The sequence below is a fragment of the Chiloscyllium plagiosum genome, chromosome 2 (genome assembly GCF_004010195.1).
Source record: "Chiloscyllium plagiosum isolate BGI_BamShark_2017 chromosome 2, ASM401019v2, whole genome shotgun sequence".
Taxonomy (NCBI): domain Eukaryota; kingdom Metazoa; phylum Chordata; class Chondrichthyes; order Orectolobiformes; family Hemiscylliidae; genus Chiloscyllium; species Chiloscyllium plagiosum.
The window spans coordinates 143,733,993-143,757,367 of record NC_057711.1 but is presented as its reverse complement, the minus strand read 5'-3'; the positions used below and the strand labels follow the sequence as shown (position 1 = coordinate 143,757,367).

General features: G+C 39.7%; 1 protein-coding gene and 1 long non-coding RNA gene across 5 annotated transcripts in view; both read right to left on the bottom strand.

Moving 5' to 3' along the window:
* The window catches only part of LOC122564906 (methylcytosine dioxygenase TET2-like), a 194,705-nt gene extending 185,779 nt beyond the window's left edge, over window positions 1-8,926 (bottom strand). For 2 of the 4 annotated variants that reach the window (XM_043720365.1, XM_043720355.1), the window contains exons 1-2: window positions 8,512-8,926; window positions 8,146-8,199 (exon numbers count right to left, since the gene is read on the bottom strand). The gene's annotated coding sequence lies outside the window, so the exon portion shown is untranslated. Of the gene's footprint in view, window positions 1-8,145; window positions 8,216-8,511 lie in introns of all 4 variants that reach the window. The other 2 variants (XM_043720374.1, XM_043720384.1) reach the window with 2 other exon arrangements.
* Window positions 8,927-15,961: 7,035 nt separating this feature from the next.
* LOC122564904 overlaps window positions 15,962-23,375 on the bottom strand; it is a 31,126-nt gene continuing 23,712 nt past the window's right edge. The window contains exons 2-3 of the long non-coding RNA XR_006316039.1: window positions 21,774-22,845; window positions 15,962-18,087 (exon numbers count right to left, since the gene is read on the bottom strand). This is a non-coding gene — a long non-coding RNA (uncharacterized LOC122564904). The remainder of the gene's footprint in view (window positions 18,088-21,773; window positions 22,846-23,375) is intronic.

Genomic DNA, 23,375 nt, shown 5'->3' with positions numbered 1-23,375 from the left:
AGAGAGAGAGAGAGAGAGAGAGAGAGAGAGAGAGAGAAAGAAAGAAAGAAAGAAAGAAAGAGAGAAAATGACACTTCAAAATTATTATATAATTAGGCACAGCCAATGTGGTTTTATAAAAGGGAGATTGCGTTTGACAGATCACCTCCACATTTTGTACAGAGATAACTGGCAGAGTAGATAAAGAGGAGTATTTGGATGAAGGATATCTGGATTTCTGATAAAGTGTCACAGGAAAGGTTGATACACAAGATAAGGACAGGCTTCTGGAGTTGGGAATAATATATTAAAAGATAAATGATTGGTTAAAGGACAAACTGAGGTCAGTAATAAATTGGTTATTTTCATGTTGGCAGGCTGTTATTAGTGGGTACACATATTAATGCTCAGGCCTCAATCATTTATAATCTGTATTGATGACTTGGATAAAAAAAGCACTGCTTTCAAGTTTGTCAATGATACAAAAAGAGATGGGCAATAGGCTGTGTGGAGGATATAAAGCCACTGTAAAGAGGTTAAGTGAGCAAAACATTGGAGTACAATGTGGAAGTTATGAATTATTAATTTTGAGACAAAGAATAAAAAAGCAGATTAAATGTTGGTGTTGAGGTTGATCTGAGTGTCCTTTACCAGACATACAGAAGATTAACTTGCGGGGGCAGTAAACCAGGAGGAATATGTTGGCCTTTAAACAAGGGGGTTTAAAGTATGAGGGAAAAGTATTTCTGTAATTGTACTGGGGTTTAATGAGGCCACAATACAGTATACAGTTTTGTTCTCTGTGCCAAAGAATACACTTCCGAGTAGTATAAGGAGCACTCAATAGAGTGATTACTGCGATGAAGCGGTTATTTTTTGGTGAAACAGAATTGAATGGGTGTACATTCTCCAGAATTTAGAAGAATTCGACACTTAATTGCATCCATACAGAGAGGCTATTCCCCTGGTGGAGACTCCAGACTCAGTGATACAGTCACAAGTAAGAAGTTGGCCAGGTAGGATTGAGATGAGGGGAAGTTGTCCACTTAAAAGGGCCATGAATCTTTGGAACTTTCTACCACAGAGGGCTGCGGAATCCCACCTTTGTGTATATTCAATGAGGCGGTAGATTCCTAAATAACAGCAACATGGACGTACCTACAACCATAGGACTGCAATGGTTCAAGCAAACAATTCACCATCTCTAGGGAAGATAGGGATGAATGATAAATGCTGGCAGAGACCCATGAATGATTATTACTTATTTGAAGAAGTGGGGCTAAGGTTGAGGATTATCCTTGATCTTACTGAATGGCAGAGCAAATCCAAGAGGCCATATGGCGTACTCTGCTCCTATTTAATATGTTCTTATGAAGAAATTCCTCCTGAACTCTTCATCTCATCGGTTAGTGGCTATCATCAATTTCACTGCCTCATTATGGGCTCATCCATTTGACAAAACATCAAGCTGTGCAACCGGACACGTGAATTGCCATGGTGGTATTTGTGCCTGGTTCACAAGACTCTACACAGTGAGCATGTTAATCCATCTTGTAACCTTGCTAAGTGACACTGCTTCACACTCCTATAGTTTCCTCGGAACTACCAGGATGTAACTAAATGGAGTTAGGGGAAATCTACCAGAAGCAACAGAACCAGGAGGTCAGGTCACATGGTGCGTTTTTGCCTGACAGGACTGAGACAGGATACTGTATTCATACCAGGAATGTTTATTGACTAAAGGGTTGAGAGGTCACATCAGTGACTCTTTTGGCAGGCATTAAACAACAGCGTGCTTGAACTCCTCCCCACAAAGTTGTATCACAACGCTAATACAACGTAAACTTCCTGGACTTTGCAAAGCTCCATTGGAGACCCTTTAATGCAGGTTAGTTCAACCAACTAATGACAAGATAACCTGCTAATTAACCTTTATGATAATCAAACCCAAGCTTTCTGGTCTCCTCCAATCTTTCATCACAACAGTCGTGCCACAGTTCTACCCATTCTCAAACTCTGAGGATTTTCTTCTCTCATGGTTCCATGAGTGTGAAGCAATGTCACTTTTCTTAAAGTTTTTAAACACATATCACATTCAGTAAAGTAGCAAGTCCTCGCAAAAAGATGATAACATGACACTAGTTTAGAAATTGCTGTTGGCAAAACCTTAGACATGAGTAGATATGGGAATGAGGTATTCAGAGAAGCCAGCACATTCCCCCTTCACACGTGGAGTCAACAAACTCCAAATACCAGCCATGCTGACTCGCAGTTTACAGCCACCCAATTCCAGAGACCTAATGCTGTGCATTAGAACAAAACAATAGCTCTGAGCTTAATTTCCAAAACATTGCTTTCTGTAAATGCCACACAGCCATACCAGATTCAAAGAATTAATCTCAATCACAATTCCCCAGGACTTATAGGCACTTTAAATTCTAAAGAGTTGGCAGTTTAACAGGAGAAGATGTGGGTCACTTCACCCATCACTACCTGGTGGAGTTGGTTATCTGTGCACCCTATCCACTTTTAAAATCCCAGAGTTTCATTCCATTATCTTAGTGATTGTCTCAGCTCAGTTCTGTCACCCCTTGAACCAGAAGGTTGAGAGTTTAAGTTGCACACTAGAGAACGGAGCATAGAATCATAGGATCCCTAAGTGCAGAAAGAGGCTATTTGGCCCATCGGGTCTGTACTGACCCACCAAAGAGTGACTATTTCAAACCAATTAAGTTGGAAATATTGAAATGCACAAAGCCTTCTTGCTCCAAAATGAACCTTTAATATTGCTTAGTTTCCAGATATAAAAAATATCACTAATCTTTTAAACTGAGTTCACTATCTGTTAGTTCATCATCTTTATATAATTATTTTCAAGAAAAATGAAAGGTCATAATTTCAGTCCAAATGCAAGTCTTCCTCTTCATCCTTTGATTCACCATTTCCTTTCCTTGTAATCGGGTTTTGCCACCCAGACCCACTCCCCTAACCTATCCTCATAACACACTGCATTTTCTCATGACTAATACATCTACCTCTCATCCCTAGACACTATGAGGCATTTTGCTACGGTCAATCCACCAGAGCACTGGGAAGAAACCCACACAGACACAGGGAGAATGTGCAAACTCCACACAGACAGAGACACACAAACACAAAGTCACCCCAAGGCTGGACTCGAATCGAAGTCCCTGGAGTTGTGAGGCAGAAGTGCTAACCATCGAACCACTGTGCAGCCCTGGAAATCCAAGCTGATCTCCAGTGCAGGAATGCTGGCCTGTCACAAATTTTGTGAATAAAATCTTAAATTGATGCTCAATCAACCTTTCTGACTCCAAGGCACTGTTTTGAAGAGGAGCAGCAGGGGGAGTTGACCTAGCTAATCCCCATCCATCAGCTAACATCACTACAATCAGATTAATCAAGTCCAATTGCTGTTTGTGGGATCTTGCTGCACATTAGTTATCTGAAGTTTATTCTATCATTACAACAGTGACTACATTTCTGAGGTAATGTCATGCACTTTTGGATAATCAATGATTTTACTATTTAAATGCAATTTATTTCATTCACTTATACACTTAATGGTAAGGACCTAGAGAGTGTTGCTAAACAAAGACACCTTGGAGTGCAGGTTCATAGCTCCTTGAAAGTGGAGTCGCAGGCAGGTAGGATAGTGAAGAAGGAATTTGGTATGCTTTCCCTTATTGGTCAGAGCCTTGTGTATAGGAGTTGGGAGGTCATGTTGCAGCTGTGCAGGACATTAGTTAGGCCATTGTTGGAATATTGCGTGCAATTCTGGCCTCCCTCCTATCAAAAGGATGAAACTTGAAGGGGTTCAGAAAAGATTTACAAGGATGTTGCCAAGGTTGGAGGATTTGAGCTATAGGGAGAGGCTGAATAGGCTGGGGCTGTTTTCCCTGAAGTGTCAGAGGCTGAGGGGTGACCTTATAGAGGTTTACAAAATCATGAGGGGCATGGATAGGATAAATAAATAACATCGTTTCCCTGGGGAGGGGGAGTCCAGAATTAGAGTACATAGATTTAGGGTGAAAGGGGTAACATTTAAAGGAGTCCTAAAGGGCAACTTTTTCACGCAGAGGGTGGTATGTGTATGGGATGAGCTGCCAGAGGAAGTGGAGGCTAGTATAATTACATTTAAAAGGTATCTGGATGTGTATATGAATAGGAAGGGTTTAGAGGGATATTGGCCAAATACTGGCAGGTGGGACTAGATTGGGTTGGGATATTTGGTCGGCATGGATGAGTTGGACTGAATGGTTTGTTTCCGTTCTCTACATCTCTATGACAATTGGTAAAGTATCTCTCTTCTTCCTTCTTTACCTGTCTCAGTATTTGACCGAGTTGATAACACCATCTTCCAGCAATGTTTCTTCAATGCTGACCAACTGGCTCTCACATCAGGGTACTGCTCTAGGCTGATGCTTCAGGATTACACTGAGCATATGCTGTACTTTCAGAGAAGATGCATATCAAGTAAGGCATTCCAGCCAAAACTAAATGTCCCAGTAATTGAGAGCCAAGGCTTGTGCCCTAGTTTGTCAATGATGGCAGAAAATAGCAACCATTACATTATCTTAGTGTATACACTATCCTCCTTGAAAAAATAGGAGTTCATCCTCCACTGCAGGTATGACTGGTAAATCTTTCATTTCTTATTCATTTCTGGTTGCCCTGGGTGACTGCTGATTGGTTGCCTTCTTGAACAATGGACGAACAGACACAGTTAACAACATTTACAAGAGAGTTGAACAGCTATACAAATAGGAAAGGTTTACAGGGTTAGGAGCCAAATGCAGGGAAATGAGACTAGCTTAGTTTGGGAAACTTGGTCAGCATGGATGAGTTGGGCCAAAGGGTCCGTTCTTGTGCTGTATGACTCTAACTTGAAGTGCACCCTTGTTATGTGATTCCAAACACGTGCAGGTAAGGATGGCAAATTTCCTTTGTTAAGAAAGAGTGATGAAACAATCCGACCTTTTTTTTCCAAACAAGAACAGTAATCTGCATTAATGCTGGAACAAGTACCAAGAAACTTATTAGTTTTGATAAAAGCTTGTTGACCTAAAACATTAACATCTGTCTCCACACATGCAGCTTGACTAGTTGAGTGTTTCAGCATTTCCTGGAGGTGGTTTTAGGACTAGTGAGCATAATTTTTTTATAAGCAGGTAAGTGTCTTGAAGGGGCAGAAAGATTTGATGAGGAGGAAAGGTTTGGGAAGCAACTCTGAAGTCTGGAGCTTGGGGAGTAATCAGAGCAAGCATCAGCTAACAATCAGATTTAAACCAGGACCAACGTCTAATTTTCAGATCACAATTTCATCAACTGGCTTAGACTCAGGGCATACTTTGAAAGATGATCATGTGTAAGATATAGAACACATGTCTTTTTTCTCTACTACCCAGTTCTTTAAAATAGTGCACTGCATGTTTCTACACATAGCTGTTAGATAGTAGCCTAAGAGTTCTCTTGTCAAAACAAAACCAGAGCACTTGTTAGTTCCTCTTTTTTTTCCAAGAGAGTTGACATTGCATATGTTAAAATCCATGAACTGCTATAAGGCAGCATATAAATATCTCACCACCATCATCTAAGTCATACATTTAACTATTATACCATTATTTGAGAAGTTTAGATTATTTTAATCTGACCAGAATAGACAGTTCAGCATCAGAAATAAAAAGAAGTTTTCTCAAATGCCTGCACCTGATCCCTTCCACTATTTTGATTCACACTTGACTAACTTTATTTTAATGGAAAAGATGAAAATACTCCACACTATGACAGAGAGAGTGTGCAACATTAATTTTGTTTTTAAAACCCTTGTTATGAAATTTTTTGGGTGAAAAGGAATCTTTTATTGTAAGGATTTGATAATGTAATGCCAGAAATTATCCCTTTACAAGCAAAATAGAATTTCTCATATTTCCCCAATATGGTTAGACAGCACAGTCAAGCAATGGTAACTGTTGCCCACTTCTTTCTCTCATTTATTTCCCCAGCAATCTATACAATAATGTAGATATCTTCCACCAACTGCACATCCCCTGCCCATGTTCCACACCAAAATTTAGTGAAAGACTGAAGGCATGTTGTACTGTTAGATGTGCTGTGTTGAAATAAAATGTTAAACTTTTTGACCATTCAGATGATTTCAGTGAAGAGCCGTGAAGTTCTCCCTGGCATCATGACCAATATTTAACCCTCAACCAACATCACTAAAGCAGATATTCTGAACTATGTCACATTGCTGAATGAGAGAGCTTGCTTCATGAACATTGGATATTGTGTTTGCCTATAAATTTTGAAGTGTGCTTCATTGATTGTGAATTGTCCTCAACTTCATATATTAACTTTCACATGCTAACTTTTTTCTATCCTTTCTGAAGTGCAAAATTCACTCCATCTTTAAAAACCTTCCCAACAGAGTTAGTTCCATTGTCACAATCTATGTTACTTTCTACCAAAAACATGGAACTATTATAGTTATGATTTCTTGAAACAGTATAAAGGATTTGGATGAGTTCGATGCATTTTTTATACCGTACAGTATATTACGCTGTCAGGCTGACATGTGACATCCAGTCAAAGAGCAGAGTTTGTTGGGGTTTTAACTTTCACCGAGAACTGTGAAACTCAATTGTGTACAACTTACTCCAGACACTTAGAAAAAAAATTCAAAGTTTGAGACTCTTGATGTTACCTCTAGTACAGAGAGTTGCCTACTTTTTGTCAAACCATCTTTTACTTTGCAGAACAAATAAATTGTAATTAAGCAATCAAATTATAAGTTTTGTTTTAATAAGAGAAATGCATGTAGCATGTTTGGATAAAATCTCCTCATATTATTTTTCACTTACACAAATCATGCTGCATTACTTTCCTCTCAAATGGGGGTAGTAGTCTCAACTAACATTCTCATGTTTATTCGGCACACCTGAGTCATTAACTGCAACATGCCTGCATTCTTCCAGCAACACAATACTTTTGTTAATGCTAAAAATCTCTCAATACCAGGTTATAGTCCAACAGGTTTATTCGGAAGCTAGTGCTTCAAATAAACCTGTTGGACTGTCACCCGGTGTTGTGAGATTTGTAACTTTGTACATCCCAGTCCAACACCAGCATCTCAATCTATTTAAATGCAAAATTCACAGGCTCACCAACATTAAAACTTGAAGTGAAAGCAGGAGCTGGAGAATACACAATCTAAATACACAGATAACCAAGCTGTTTTATTCATGACCTACAAATATTCAAAGGGGTAGTTAAAATGCTAATCCTAATGACTATTTATCCTTCTCAATAAGCTAAAAACAACTGATAAGAGACTTGTTTGTACAGATAGTGGAGGAATTCCATTGCACAGTAAAACAAAAAATGTCTCTTCAGTGAAACAGGTTCTGGTTAACTTCTCCATGTTTTCTGCATTAAGGCTTTAGCTGGCACTTTTTTTCCTAAATTTTGAAGCAACTCTTTTCTGCATAAAAGAGCTGGCTCATGTTTAGTACTTATTCTCAATCCAGGTAAGGCACTGGGGACAGCTGGCAATGTGGGCTACCTTGCCAGGTAACGTCTTAAATCCCCTCCAAAATGGGGCAGAAGGAGGATCGGAAAGCTTTAACAGGACATCAGTACTAGACTGCAGTGGGGAAATGCCTGATTGCGAACAGTGAAGCAAGCAGCTATGCCGTGGCTGCGTGAATCCCACTCGGAGTCCGCAGCAGTCATTGGGAACATGGGGCTTGCTAGAAACTGAGACTGCTGAGAGAAATGTGAGGTTACTGCAAAATCCCCCCTCTCTTTAATGGTGCGGCGAGATTGTATTTCATTTCCTTCATTGCCCCTGACCTTGCAGTCCTTGGGATCGGCGATCCTTTCTTCCCTGGCTTTGTGTCAGTTACCAAACAAATGGAAACTGCCACACAAAATAAAAGTTGAAGATGTCCGATTTTTTTAAAAAAACCAAATGCATAACGCTAATTCTCCGTGTAATTTCAATTCCTTCATTTATTAAAGCTTTACTTCCCTACCTCAATTAGAAGCTCAGTTTCACTACTCACATTACATATGATTTTTTTTACATTAAAAAGACACCATCAAAACTCATGCACACATATCAGGGAGGTGAAAACACTGTACCTGTTCCACCGTACCACTATCACTTTACTGGGTTCTCACAAAAACACTTCAAACCTAAAAGAGGAAAAAACTACATAAGGATAAAACTGATCATGTAAATTCTCCATTAAGAGAAAAACAAAATCACACAATGCAAACAGACGGCAGCATTACAAACCTGACTGCACACTTCAAAGGTAACAGAATGCAAGTACTGCACTGGTAATTTTTTTTATCAAACTAATATTGTCAGCCATGTTGGAGAGGCTTTGACTAATTTTCTACAAACCCCCACCTTTTCCCCTCTTAAATGAGATCATGCAAAGTAAATTTTCACACATTCTTGCTTTAAAGAAAACAACCAAATAAGAAGCGTTGAGGTCTTACTGATACATAAAAATAGCTCCAGCCTCTGTATCTTCCTCAGCGTCGCAGAAATCCAGCAAAGTACAATCTGTCTCCTTTCAAACAAATCCTAAAGGGCAGCCATCTTACTTCCTTCTGCTCCCACTACGAAAGCAGACTAGCTTTCGCATCAATATTCATATGACAGTCTGACATCTATTATCATCACCAATGAAACCCCAATGTTGCTTTTGCCCAGCTCAAAGTGTGGACGTGACTAGCATGTGCTCCATCCAGTGAGGACTCTGTCAGAAAGATCAGTTTGCTTGTTTGGGTAGTTGTAAATCATTTCCCCTACTAGGTCCTTAAACACAAAGGACCTATGATTTCTAACTGCACAATAGTGAACATTAGTGAGGTTGGTTTGAAACTCTGGACTGGAACATACTGATCAAGGACTGCTCCCTCCCCCTCTACTGCTACGTAATTGAAACCCCTGTGACTGGTCAGTCAGCCACCCACCAAGCCTCTCGGACTCATTTTTAAAATTGTCTCTTAGGAACTTGACTTTCAGTTTTCTGAGAAGTTCCTGTTTCTTTCCCTGTGATGCTTTTACCACTTCCTTTCTTACATCATATGCAGCACTTCTAAAACTCCTTCTTTAATTTCCAGAGGGACTTGAACTCACTGGTAAAAGACATGTGTCAGTATTGTGCTAAGACCATATTCAGTCCTAAAACGCACTGAGAGTCAACATTTGTTTTCCATTAACGCCAAGACCCAACTCTCCTGCTGCCCTCACCTCAGCAGTACACATAGACACACTGATACAGCCCACGTGGATTCACTGATTAAAACGAACATGTACACACATTCCCCAAAGCACGAGGGATCGAGTTTGTGCCAACAACATTCCTCCAACTTTGCATCTTGAAGATTAAGGCTTCCATTTCTCTGAAAGAGGATTTTTGTGTTTTAGTCTGTGGGTGTGTTTTCCTGTTTGGGAGAACACTCCTGTTGTAAGAACCATTACTGCCAAACTTTTCGCTCGTTCCTGCCTTTTTAATTTCTCTGGCTGTAACAGAACAGGTGGCTAATATTGGGCTATGATCTACTCAGTCCCAGTTTCAGCCCTAGCCCAGCTTTAAACCATGACTGGCCCCCTCCTTGTTATTTATCCTTCCAAGATACTAATGTGACATTTGTTGACTCTGAATGGTGTGCACTACCCCCACCAGGCAACTGCAGAGAGGGACTGCTTCAAGCAAAATGGAGATTGTGTCAATGGAGAGTGGGGGATGGGAAATGTTTCCTAATTCACTGAAACTCTCTTCTGCTTTTTTTTTTCAGAGTTTTACAATGTTGAGAGCTTATCTATAAAGCCAGAAGTACACTATTCTGAGTCAGTTTAAGAAGGAAAAAATGTAGAAGACAGATGTGTTTAACTTATAAGCAACTTCCCCCTGCAAGATTTCTTTTAAAAAGAGAGCTGGAGACAACACGGACTCCACACCCAGGACAGTCCACAGGAAAGACAAGTTCTGAAACATTAGTGCAACAAAAATTACAGACAAATAGGAAAGAGCATAAGCAACTTCTTTTGATTGAAGAAAGATAATAGTCACAATGTTACTTTATAAATGTGACATTTAAGGAAAATCAGTTTCTAAATGGGAATCTGTCTATACATATCCATATCAGATATATCTGGCATGAGTTTAGATGTGCATATAAGCAGTTTAACTGACAGATTAGAATCTTCCAACATTGATTTCAAAACTAATTTTTCAAATTCATTGACAGACATTAGTCAGCTTCATGCATCCACCCCTAAACCCCATAATCCCAGCAACATGGGACAAAAACTCAAAGTGTAGTTGGACTTCTGAAAAACTGCTTTGCTATTCACCGTCAGTCATACATTCCTACTCCATCACCATGCATTCTCTCCACCCCTTAGCACCCGTTGTCTTAGTTTGCTCGGGGTTTACATTTTTAAAAAATCAGTGAGGTTAATACAGTCCAGATTGAGTTGATGTTGACAGCATACATCTTAACACAAATGTTAAAATCAAATCTACTAATGATTTAGCGACTGCAAAAATGCAGGTGTTCCCTTTCTCTTAAACTGGGAGCTGAGACAATAGTCCTAGTGCCTACAATTATTTACTTGCTGTACACTAATGATTTAGTCACAGCAGGAGGTGCAACAACTCCAGATAATGTCTGTTTGTCCACAATAATTAACAGAGCAGAACCACAAACTGCTGTAGTCCTGCATTAGTGACAATCAAACTGTTCTATTAGTAAACATGTTTATAAGGTTTGACTTTTTTTTTTGAAGAATAAACTACCTTTCTCATTTATTTGCCTCATAATCGTATCTAGAATCAATGTTTCAAAGGCTGGCATAGCTCCGGCATGTTGCAGTAACAGTATGACAGAATTACAGAATACAGAGTTACAATATGAGAGCTTAGAGGTACAGTATGATAGAGTTATGTCATGACATTGATACAGTGAAACAGATTTGAAATGTGACAGTTACAGAGTAACAGCATTACCGAATGGCAGGGTTTTATTGTGTTAGATTACAACATTAATTGGGTTACAGTGAGACAAAGTTACAGAGAGACAGAGTTTCAGTAACTGCAGCATTAATATAGCATAACTAATTTGAAGTGTGGTAGCTTTACAGCATGACAGAATTAAAATATGACAAAATTACAGTATGACAATGTTACAATGTGTCAGAGAGCCAGCAGGAAGGACTTAATATCACCTTAACGCAATGGTAACTTAATTAACAAGAACAGCAAAATTAATGTGTGACAATGTAACTGGACAAGTTATAATATGATAGTAGCATGAAAGCTAAAATATGGCAGAGTTACATTATGACAGTTACAATATGACACTATTGAGGGAGGATACTGTTACATTTAATCATTAGTGTAACAAGATTAGAGGACAGGACGCCAGTGTTACAATATGACAATGTTATAGATTGACAAATTTGCAGTATGACAGAGTTACGGCATAACAAATTGATTTATAACAGGGTTATGTTATATCAAATTAACAGCATAGCAGAATATAATATGACAAACTAACATATGACTGAGTTACATTATTACAAATTGACATTATAACACCATTTCAGTATGACTGATTTACAGTATGATGTGTTACAGTATGTCATCATTGAAGCATGGTAAATCTACAGTCGGAGACCCAGCATGGCAGTATGACAGTTACAGATTTATAGTGTTAAATATGACAGAGTTATTACGTAATGACATTATCAAATTAGAGTTGTAGCATGATTGAATTATAATGTGGAAAAGTTACAACGTGGCAAACTTTAGAGTGTGACAAAGTTACAGTACAATGGGGTTACATTGTGACAGAGCCATAGCATAGTTGAATTAGAGTCACCAATTATGGTACAACAGTATATCAGAAAGGCAGAGTTGCAGTGCTGTAAAATTACAGTATAACATTACAATGTGAGGGAGTAACAGTATGACAATTTAAAGCATGACAGAGTTACAGAATGACTGAGTTACAATATAACAGAATTATACTATAACAGCCTGTGGTATGATAGGGACACTGTGGCAAACTTGAAGAGTTATGCTGTGACAGAATTATACTATAAAAGAGTTACAGTATGAAAGAGGTGTAGATTGACACTTTAGCAATGTAATAGAGCTACAATGTGTTAGAGTTACAGTATGACAGAATGACAATCTTGCAGAGTTACAGTGGAACAGGATTACTGTGTAGTAGAATCATTGTAGAATTACAGAGTTCCTAATTTATACAAAGATGACGATACAGTGTGGCAAATGTAAGTGCAACAGAGTTAAAATATGACAGAATTACAATGGCACCGGAGTAAGTGTGACAGAGTTATAGCATAACATTGTTAAAATATGTCAAACCAACAGTTTAACTGAGGCACAGGTTGAAAGACTTGAGAGAGATACAGTATGACTGAAATCAAGTGTGACAGAGTTACACAGTAGTAGTTGTGGAACTATTCAGTTAGAGTTTTACAGTGTAACAGTGTGATAGAGTTAATCCCTGGCAGAGTCACAGTATAACTGAGATACAGCCTGAAAGAGTTATAGTATGACTAGTTTGCCAGAGTTACAGTGTAATAGAGTAATAAAGTTAGACTTACAGTATAGTAGAGTTACAGTGTGACAGTTACAGTGTGACAGAGCTACAGTGAAACAATATGGCAATTATAGTATGACTGAGTCATTATGTGACAGACTTGATTGAGTTACAGTGTGCCAGAGTTACAGTGTGACATTATGAGACAATTACAGTATAACAGATTGACATCAGAAGACATGCAGCACAACAGAATTGCAGCCAGAAACAGTCTCAGTGGGACAGAATTATACCATGACAGAGCTGTAGTATGGAAGTGTTGCAGTTTGACAGAGTTATAGTGTCACAGCATTAAAGTGTAAATGATTTAAAGTATGACAGCAGTAAAACATAGGAGTTACAGTCGAGTTAAAGTGTGAAAGATCAGTCTAATGGACAGGAAACAAAACAATTGTATAACAGTGTGGCAGACTTACACGCATTACAGAGTAACTAGAGTAGGAAGCTTTATGGAATGATGGTATGACATTTTGTGTAGAGATCTCGACACAAACAAGTCAAGATTGTAAATGACAGACAGTTCCTGTATTACAGCTGTAAGCTGACAAAGTGACAGGCTTGGCAGAGTGAAAAATGTAACTGGTTTAAAATAACTAACCTTGTAGCCATTCGGTTAATTAGAAAAATACTGCAACAATTTGCATTTAGGGTAATGCTGTAGATATGGAAGAATGATGTTCAATAGATATTGTAGAGACTGTCTTTTTTTATTTTTCTGTAGACTAAAATGATAAAAGAACAGCAATAAAAACTAAGGATTGCTGTAGGATTCCTACATGTTTTGAGAACAAATAACCTGACACTCATTGTAAACACTGTTGACATAGCTACTTATTTGAGCAATGCTTAGAAGTGTGGTTATGGACAAATTGGACTGTGTACAGATGAAGCTTTGGACAAGACTTTCTGTTTGACAAGAACGCTGTGATTGGTTCTGGGGTAACTGAACAGTTTGGGTCAGTGAACGAGATACAGGGAAGGTATTGGATCTATACCAGCTCAGAAACATTCTTTGCTCTTTGCAAGAAAACACTTTTCCTGCAAAGAACAAAGAGCGCTCCTGAGCATGAAGAAAACCAGTTTATCTTTCATCCACAGTTGCTAAAAGCTGTGAATTTTACTTTATAGGTCAGAGATCTTTTAAAACTGAACCATCCACCCTTTGCTTCCTGCAAACAAACAGAAGCATCCAGAGAAGAATGACAAAGAAGCAGCATTCTGACCAGCACAAGAATCATCACAGGAACCACTGAACTGCTTTCCCAGTCTTTCTCTCCATCAGTAATACCCATACTTTTCTCCCTGTCTATGCGGTGCATGTAAGGGATCATGTATAAGGTGATTAGAGTTTTGATTTGAAGAATTATACACCACCAGTTCATAACTGTTTACCTGTAACTGGAAATTAATTACTTCTAATAAATAGCATTTTTTGTTATGTATAGAAATTTGGTCTGCAATTTCTGTCAACCTGGGATGTACAAGAGAGGTAAATTGGGGAAACTTTGCATACTTTTTGAAAAAACCTTTAACTTTTATGATGACACTGGGAACAGCAGGGCTTAATTTCCACTGTGCTAGCATAATGAGGCATGACAGTATCAATGTTAATGTTACATTAATTAAACAGTTAATGTTAAGGATAAATCGGTGGAAACTATTGATTGATTAATGATTTTTTTGCACATATTAAAAGGGATTGGAAGGTACTTCCATGGTCGGAAGACAGAGTGTGTCATCAGCTTTGGGAATTTCATTGTAATTTAGTTCTTTATGCTTCCTTCAAAGATTGAATTTTTGTTATGGTGCTGCTTTAAGTACTGGTTCATTAATTCAATCAGCTAAATTGTAATTTAGTTATCTGAGTTTCCAGAAATTCTTAGTGTAAAAAGGGGGCTACTAGGGACACCAGGTTGATTAGTAGGTAAGACGCAGTTACATCTTGGAACTAAACGGACTATCAATAAAATGAATTGTGTCTAGTCTTACATTATACCATCTGTGTTAAAATCCATTCTTAATTTAAATTAGAGGTAAGAATGGGGGCAAACGATTGCTGGAACAGCTGAAGCTTGTAGTGGTGGCATTTTATATTCTTGATAGCCAGTTGGTGAACAAAGAAACCAAGGCATCTTTTCCTGAAATGTTATTTATTCACACTCCACTCAATTCTGTGTTAGTAAGCATCTCTTTTAGATATTTTCTGATCAACCTTTTTAAGGTATTGTTACCCTCTCTGGAGCAGGTATGAACCTAAGCGTCCTCACTCAGAGACAGGGACACTGCAGCACAAGGGTCCCGGTCAGTGTTTCTTTTATATGTGCTCATTTAACCATCGATCAATGCCTTCTGTTTGTATGTACTTAATGTTAATTAACATAATTAACAGAGAGAGAGGAGAGGAAGGAAGGTTAGGGAGGGAGTGTCAGGTGTGAGGCTGATGACATAACTGTCAATGGTGAGATAAAGAGGGTAGCACAGAGTGCCAGATTTGGGGGATCAGAAATCAGACAAAAATCTGGAAGAGGTGGAGAGGAATAGGATTTGAGGACAATGGATGAGGATTTTAATGTCAACACATTGAAGCACAAGGATCCAGTGAAAGCAGTGACAATGAGGAAGCAGATGATGGTAATGGGTGTCTGGGACTTGGTGTGGGACAGAATATAGGCAATTTAAATCATGAAAAATAAATCCAGCAGACATTACCGTGAATCCTGCCGTAGGGAATGAATGTAAATTACTGAAATTGGCTGTTAGACAATGGCAAAAACCGTGATTGCATCATTGCAACATGACTGCCACCGGTAACTAGGAGAAAGTGTGGACTGCAGATGCTGGAGATCAAGAGATGAGCAGGAGAATCGACATTTCGAGCATAAGCTCTTCAAACGTCGACTCTCCTGCTCCTCGGATGCTACCTGACCTGCTGTGCTTTTCCAGCACAACACTTTTTGACTCTGTCACTGGTAACTATACTAATCAAGAGATTAAAATATTATTAAACTGTTTTTTAATATGTATTTCCTTGGCTGTATATTGATCAAAACATTTTGTCATCCGTAAAACAAAAAACCTCTCCTTTGCATATCTTTGCTGTTGAGAGAAGCCATTATCTGAGACATTGAATTTGTATTTGGAAAATACTTGTTAACTGCCTCAGTTTGCATCAAACTATTTTCACAACTGATCAAGTACATAAGTCGCTGTGACAATGTAGGAAAATACAGCAGAGCAAGATTCATAAGCACTAAGGAAGCAAAAAAGCGAAACCTCTCTTTTAGAGACATTGCTTGATGAATAGATATTGACCAGGATACAAGAAAGATACCTTTATTTAATCTCAAAAATAAACATTATTCATAAAAAAACAAACAGTCACTAAAGCAATTTGGTTCTGTACAGTAACATTTGAAGAAAACAAACAAACATTGGAGTTTAACTCTTATCCAACTAGAAAGTTACAACAGGCAGAATATGGGAAGTTAGAGCAACCTGTGGAGAGCAAATCTCCTTGCAGAATTTACTCAATTCAATGTGATTGAGGGCATGAATACTTAGGTCCCACAGCAACCTGAACCACAATAATCACATCCCATCATAATTAGCAGCATGACCTGTCCTCAGGTGTTTATTGTTTTGTTTGATGGAACACAACTGTAATTCATGCCTTCTCGAGCAGCATTCTCACGACAATCTTGCTGGTGGAGGGATTTTACTGCCAGCAGCACAGCAGATTGCCATCTAGTGTTGGCAGAAGGCTTGTGGCTGAATCAGTCAAGCAAGAGGCACAGCAACAAAACTGGCTATGTGTTGACCAATTAGCTATATTTGTAGTAATTTCTTTCAGCAGGTCAGTTAAATTTCATATTGGCAAAAGGTGATCTCGGTTCTTCAAGAATGTAAGATGGTGGAAACATGAATTTGCTGCACAAGCCATGGCAGACCTCGTTGGTAATGCCTGTTGCTGTGAGTCTGCTTTCTCATGTGGGTGAATCTGTGTTCACATTAGTGGCTCGGTCTTCACTGTGGTGGGCCTGTGTTTACCCTGGTGAGTTAGATTTGTGTTCACGCTGTTGAATTGAATCTGCATTATGATGTTGACTCTATGGGAAGTCGGGTAAAATTATAAACTAATTTGGTAAGTGTGTTTGTCAACAGGTAGCAGGTTTAAAAGTTGGGGATTGCTGACAGACCCTTCAAATGGTCACCTTCAACTTCAGCATGGGCTAACAACTGAAAAATGTGCTCACTGTCAACTTCTCTCAGGAGTCATATGTACTGAATGAGTTTTTTTATCAAAGAAAGTTTATTTTTAAAACAAAATTCATTGACGGACACTTGCAAACTTCATTTAATCTCTGCATGAGGTCTGTGGTCTTCCTATGCTGGATACTGAGTGAATAGACATGAAGGGTGTAAGGAAAAGGGGTAATGGGCATGGGTTGGGTTGCCATTAAATTGGTCGCTATAAAAAGCCATGCATGGCAGATGATGCGTGTAAAGTGTCACAGAGGGTCTGAGGAACAGTGGGGAATTGGCTGGGGTTCATGAGCTGGCATGGTCTGGCGTGGGGAGTGTCTGTGCGGGATGGGGCTGATCGGGTCTGAGAGATGACGGCTCCTTTTTGTTTCATTGTTTTCCTCACAGCTGCCACACAGTGTCGGAGCACCAAGACCATCCTTCTGCTCAGTCCACCTCCAAACCCAGCTGTCTCCGACCACTTCTGGCAGCCCGGACTCCCGGTTTCACCCATTCCTCTGGAATGGAAATCAGAACTTCCAGGAAACTCTCTCCTTGGAGGTGTTTGCGAAGCTGGCAATAGTCTTGACTTTGCACTCCTGACCCAAGAGCAAAGCTTCAGACTTCTCTCCTTGATGGTGCTCAGAATATAAAGAATACAAGAACTAGGAGCAGGAATAGATCAGTTAGTCCCTCCGAAGCCTTATAAAGCCAAATGTCACATACGACTTTGAGACACGTTTGTTTTTTTTTTAGGGTCTATGACCAAAAGCTTAGTCACAGAGGTAGGAATAGAAAGTGGACAGGGTTCAAGGAGAGAATTTCAGAGCTTAGGCCTGAAATAGCTACAGCACAGTTGTGAATGATTGAGTAATCCAAATCTGGAATGCTGTTGAGGCTGGAGTTAGAGGATTGTAGATATCTTATAGGTAGAGGATAAAATATTGGGAAAATACAGTCTAATAGCACCAGTTGACAGGATTTGATGGGATGTTCCTTTAGCTTCCCAAGACCTTATGTATTTCAGTCTCCTTTCTGGATTCTGTCATTTCTTCATAGGAATGATTTCTTCATTTCTTCAGGGTGATTGGTACACCAACCACAAGTCTCTTTGTTATTGATTAAAGATGGCAGCTTACCGGAACAGGTGTGAGAAAATAACTGACTTCTTTTGGGCTTCAGTTACTTTTCCTGCAGAGCAATAGAGACATTAAGCTTACTTCTTCCAGTCTGAACAACTTCTGCTTCTGTTCACACACACCAGTTGTTTAGCTGCCCAGGAACCAATCAGAGAGCTATAATCAGGCAGATGACCCCCAACATCCACAAACCAATCAGCACACTGCTGCCGAACTTCACTCTGTACACATTCTCCCCACTGTCCTGCCCCGGTGCTGTACCATTGTATCTCTCCTCCCCCACTGCCTGTAAAGCAACAGTGCCAAAACCATTCCCATTGAGTTCCAGGTGATTTTTTTAATATATAAATGCACCAATTCCTTTCACTATCCTTCATGTTAAAACAGATATGTTTCATTTCAGTTATAATAAAGAAAAATAAAAGGATGCGGTTTTTACAGTGTGGTAGTCTCCCAATGCTGAGAGAGAGGGAGATCCATGATTTTGATTTAGCCTCACTGAAGAAATGATAATATATTTCCGAGTCAGGATGATGTCAAGAGTGTGGTGCTGGAAAAGCACAGCAAGTCAGGCAGCATCCGAGGAGCAGGAGAATCGACATTTCAGGTGTAAGTCCTTCATCATCCCAAAACATTGATTCTCCTGCTCCTTGGATGCTGCCTGACCTGCTGTGCTTTTCCAGCACTATACTCTCACTCTGATCTCCATTATCTGCAGTCCTCACTTTCTCCAAATCAGGATAGTGACTGGCTTGGAGGGAAACTTGCAGAAGGTCATGTTCCTTTGTATCAGATGCCATTGTCCTTCTAGGGGTAGGGTGCACATGTTTGGACTGTGCTGTCTAAGGAGCTTTTGTGAATGGTAACAGTCCATCTTGTTGATGGCGTGCACTGCTGCGACTGTATGATGGTGGTAGAGGGAGTGAACGTTTGTGGTTAGGGTGCCAGTGATTGAGCTGCTTTATCCTAAATGGCATCAAACATCTTGACTGTTGTTGGAGTTGCACTCATCCAGGCAAGTGGGGAGTATTCTACCACACTCCTCACTTTTACCTTATAGATGGTGGATAGGCTTTGGTGTGTCAGGTGAGGTGCTTGCTGCAAGATTCCTAGACCTTGACATGGTATTGGAGCCACAATATTTATGTGGTTAGTCTGGTTCAGTTTTTGGTCAATGATAACCCCTAGGGCATTGATAGTGGGGATTCAGTGATGGGAACATAGAACATAGAACAATACAGTGCAATACTTCGGCCATCGATATTGCGCCAACCTGTGAACTATTCTCAGCTTGTGCTCCTACACTATCCCATCATCTTCCATGTTCTAGGTTAGATTCTCTCTCTCCCGTTGGAGATGATCATTGGCTTTTTTTTATTCATTCATGGGATATGGGCATTGCTGGCTGGGCTTGCATTTATTGCTTGTCTTTAGTTGCCCTTGAGAAGGTGGTGGTGAGCTGCTTCCTGGAACTGCTGCAGTCCACATGCTGTAGGCTGACCCACAATGCCAACAGGGAGGGAGTTCCAGGCACTTTTACTGCGTGAATGTTAATTGCCACTTACCAGTTGGAATATTGCTGTCAAGCCTGGCTATAGTGTTATAAGAGCTATATAAATATACAATGATGTTGTTCACTGTGATAAGTCTAACTCACTGCACAAAGATAGCTCAGTAGTCTTGTGTTAACCATGGAATTCCTGTCATGCTAATGTAGAATTTGTCACAAGACTGCAGGTATGTATCTATATCAAGGGTCTTAGTCAAATCTACAGCAATGCTAGTCCATATCAGCCTAGATGTTACAGCAGTCCAGTAATGGGATCACACAGTTGTGACATTAGCTGTATTACTATTTTACTCAAGTATGTCACCTGATTGGGCAAACAAAATAAAATTAAGCCACATCATGTTTTGCCTTCTTTTTCTTGACTGCATTGATTCTTTAAGCTGTGTATATCTCTATATGTGCTCACCATTAACAATCCTGGAAACACAAAGCAGTCATTTAGGAATAATGAAGGATCAAACAGAAGCAAGTGATGTTCTCAAAGACTGACTGAATTATATCAAAAGTTTTACAGTTAATTTTGTCAATGAAAGCATGCTGTGTAGAATGTTTAATCCCCCCATCATTCCATTTGAAAGGCAAGCAATGACAGTCAATGCAACAGTATGTGGAGAAAATTGGACAAATGGCGAGTTACAATCAATGCAAACAGAGCAGATTCAATGTTTCTATTGAGAGAGATTGACTATCGTACTTCCCACCCAGATGAAACGCATAGTTATCTTAATTGCTGCTTTGAATGACCTTCTTTATGTACACCTGTTGGTTACGAGTGAACAGCTGACTCTGTAATAGAGCCCACATTGAATCTAAAGCTTTATTTATCCTGAGCCAATTTGTGCTCTGCATTCAATTGAACATAGAGAAATATAGTAAATGTGCCATGTTTATATACATGGCCAGTTCAACTAAATATTCAGTGTTTCAAGTCTGTACAAGTGCCGCACACATGGCAAGATTCACAATGTCTGAGTGTGAAGATTACTTTCCATTTTTCTTCAATTTGTTGAGACATTAATTGGGAAGACTGAGGTGCCAGGCTAGAGTTATGTGTTTGGGCAAACGTGTGGGAATTCAGGTTTGTAATCCACTCCAAATTATTAATATGTAAGCTGGCAGTAAAAGGCGTGTAAGGAGTAAAACAGAAAGATTTCCAGCACATCCAATCTTCTGTCTTTCGATTACTGTTCCTAAGAAAGTTTGGCAGTGCTCACTGCAAACTCATAGCCCAAATAAACAGGTCAAATTGCAACTCCTTGAACTATAAACTAGATCTTATTCTTAAAATGCAGCTGCTGCACTTTTAGTTGGCAGTTCCAAGAAATGTTAGATTGAGACCACGATGACTATGTGTGTGTGAGAGAGAGAGAGTGGGGGAGGGTTGTGATTGGCTGCATAACCTTCCTTTCTCTTCTTCCTGCTCTTCCTAATTACTTCAAGGTTGGTCCACCTTTCTGATGGGACATGGCTTTCAGAGCGCTGCTCCTTCGTCATGTAGCTAGTGGGGCAGGATCATAGGACACAGAATTTATAGTAAAAGATCAAAGTGTCATACAATTGATGCAATGTATTGAACAAACCTAGATAGCTGTTAAATCTTTAATCACTTAGAATGGGTTGCAGGTTTCACTTCATTAATATGTAAATTCCAGAATATTTTTCATGTCACATTCTTGAGATAACTTATGATTTTATGAAAAAAGGTGACATCCCTCAGCTCAGACAATGCATTAAAGGTGTGAGGTTAGAGTCTGTCTGTATTCTAACCTTGAGTCAGACCGGTTTTGTTTCCAAAGTAGGAATTTATATAAAATTTCACAGACTGCCTACAGGTTGTGTGCTTTTGAACAAAATAGAATGTATCTCAAAATACAAATCTGCAAATGCAAATTCACTCCATAGACTTATGTGTGTGTGTGTATGTGTGTGTGGGAGAGAGAGAGATTGAGGAAATCAGAGAGTGTATGTGTGTGTGGGAGATAGGGAGAGTGTATGGGCATTTGACAGAGAATATGCCTGTGAGAGGGTGTGCATGTGAGTGTGGGGGTGTGTCTGAGAGAAGGAGCGTGTCTATGAGAGAGAGTCTGCGTGAGTGTGTGATTATGTAAAAGTGTGTGTGTATGTGTGTGTGAGAGAGAGAGAGAGAGTGTATAGTGTAATGGGGTCACCTGTTAGTGTGACATGAACCCAACACCCTGGTTGAGGCCATCCTCATGGGTACTGAACTTGGCTATCAGCCTCTGCCTGGCCACTCTGTTTTGTTGCGTATCCCAAAGTCCGCCTTGGAAGATGGTCACCCGAAGATCCGAGGCCGAATGTCCCTAACCGCTGAAGTGTTCCCCGACTGGGAGGGAACATCCTGTCTGGCGATGGTTACGCGGTATCCATTCATCCATTGTTGTAGCATCAGCTTGACCTCACCATTGTACCATGCCTTGCCTGCAGTAAATGAGATAGAAAACGTTGGCCAAGTCACAACCCATTCTAAGTGATTAAAGACATAATAGCAATCTAAGTTTGTTCAATACATCGCATCAGTTGTACGACACTTTGATCTTTTACTATAAATTCTGTGTCATATGATCCTCCTCCTCTCGCTACTTGATGTAGGAGCAGCGCTCCGAAAGTTTGTACTTCCAAATAAATCTGTTGGACTATAACCTGATGTTGTGTGACTTTTAACTTTGTCCACCCCAGTCCAACATCAGCACTTCCACATCATTCTACTGAAGACATCATCACAAGCCCAAATCCCACTGTAGCATGTTATATATCCAACACCAGGTTCTCTCACTGAACTCACTGCCTCCTTAGGTTAAATCAATGCAATCTGAGCTTCAGCCTCAGACCTATTGACCTTATCTTCCCCTCTGTTTCGCTTGGGGCAGACAGAATCCTTGATACCCCTGGTAATCCAGACTGCAAAGCATGCACAGAACTGTTCCATTTTCTGTCATGTTCTTTACTTGTGAACTTTTGCTTCAATTTTATGAGACTATTGCTTCATTTTTGAATCAGAGCACTCGTGCCAACAAGGAATCATAGAGTTCTTCAGCACAGGAAGAAGCTGTTTGGTCATCATGCACATGTTCTCTCTTTGAAAGAGCCACCCAACAGTCCAAGTTCTCCACTCTTTGCAATCTTGCCAATTCTTTCTTTTCATGAATATATCCAGTTCCTTTTTGAAAATTTGGTTCTGTATTTGCTTCTACCATCTTTCAAACAGCAGATTGTTATGATCTGGAAGACAGATACAAATCTATGAAGGCAAAGAACAAATAGGTTAAGACTGCCTGCTAAAAAAACATGCAGGATTCTTAGCTTTATAAACAACAAGTCATGGTAAATCTTTACAAATCATTGCTTAGATCAATGATTCTACATTCTACACAGCTATGGAGAAGGAGAGGATTAGGCAAAATGGGAGGATATTTAATTGGGGAAGAGGAAACTATGATGCGATTAGACATGAGTTAGGAAGCATGGATTGGGAGCAATTGTACATGGTAAAGGCACTATAGACATGTAGAGACTGTTTAAGGAACAGTTGTTGCAAGTGATGAATAAATATGCCCCTCTGAGACAGGCAAGAAGTGGTAAGATAAAGGAACCTTGGATGACGAGAGCAGTGGAGTTTCTTGTCAAAAGGAAAAAGGTAGCTAGCATAAGGTGGAGGAAGCTAGGGTCAAGCTCAACTCTAGAGGATTACAGGCAGGCGAGGAAGAAGCTCAAAAATGGTCTGAGGAGAGCCAGGAGGGGGCACGAGAAAG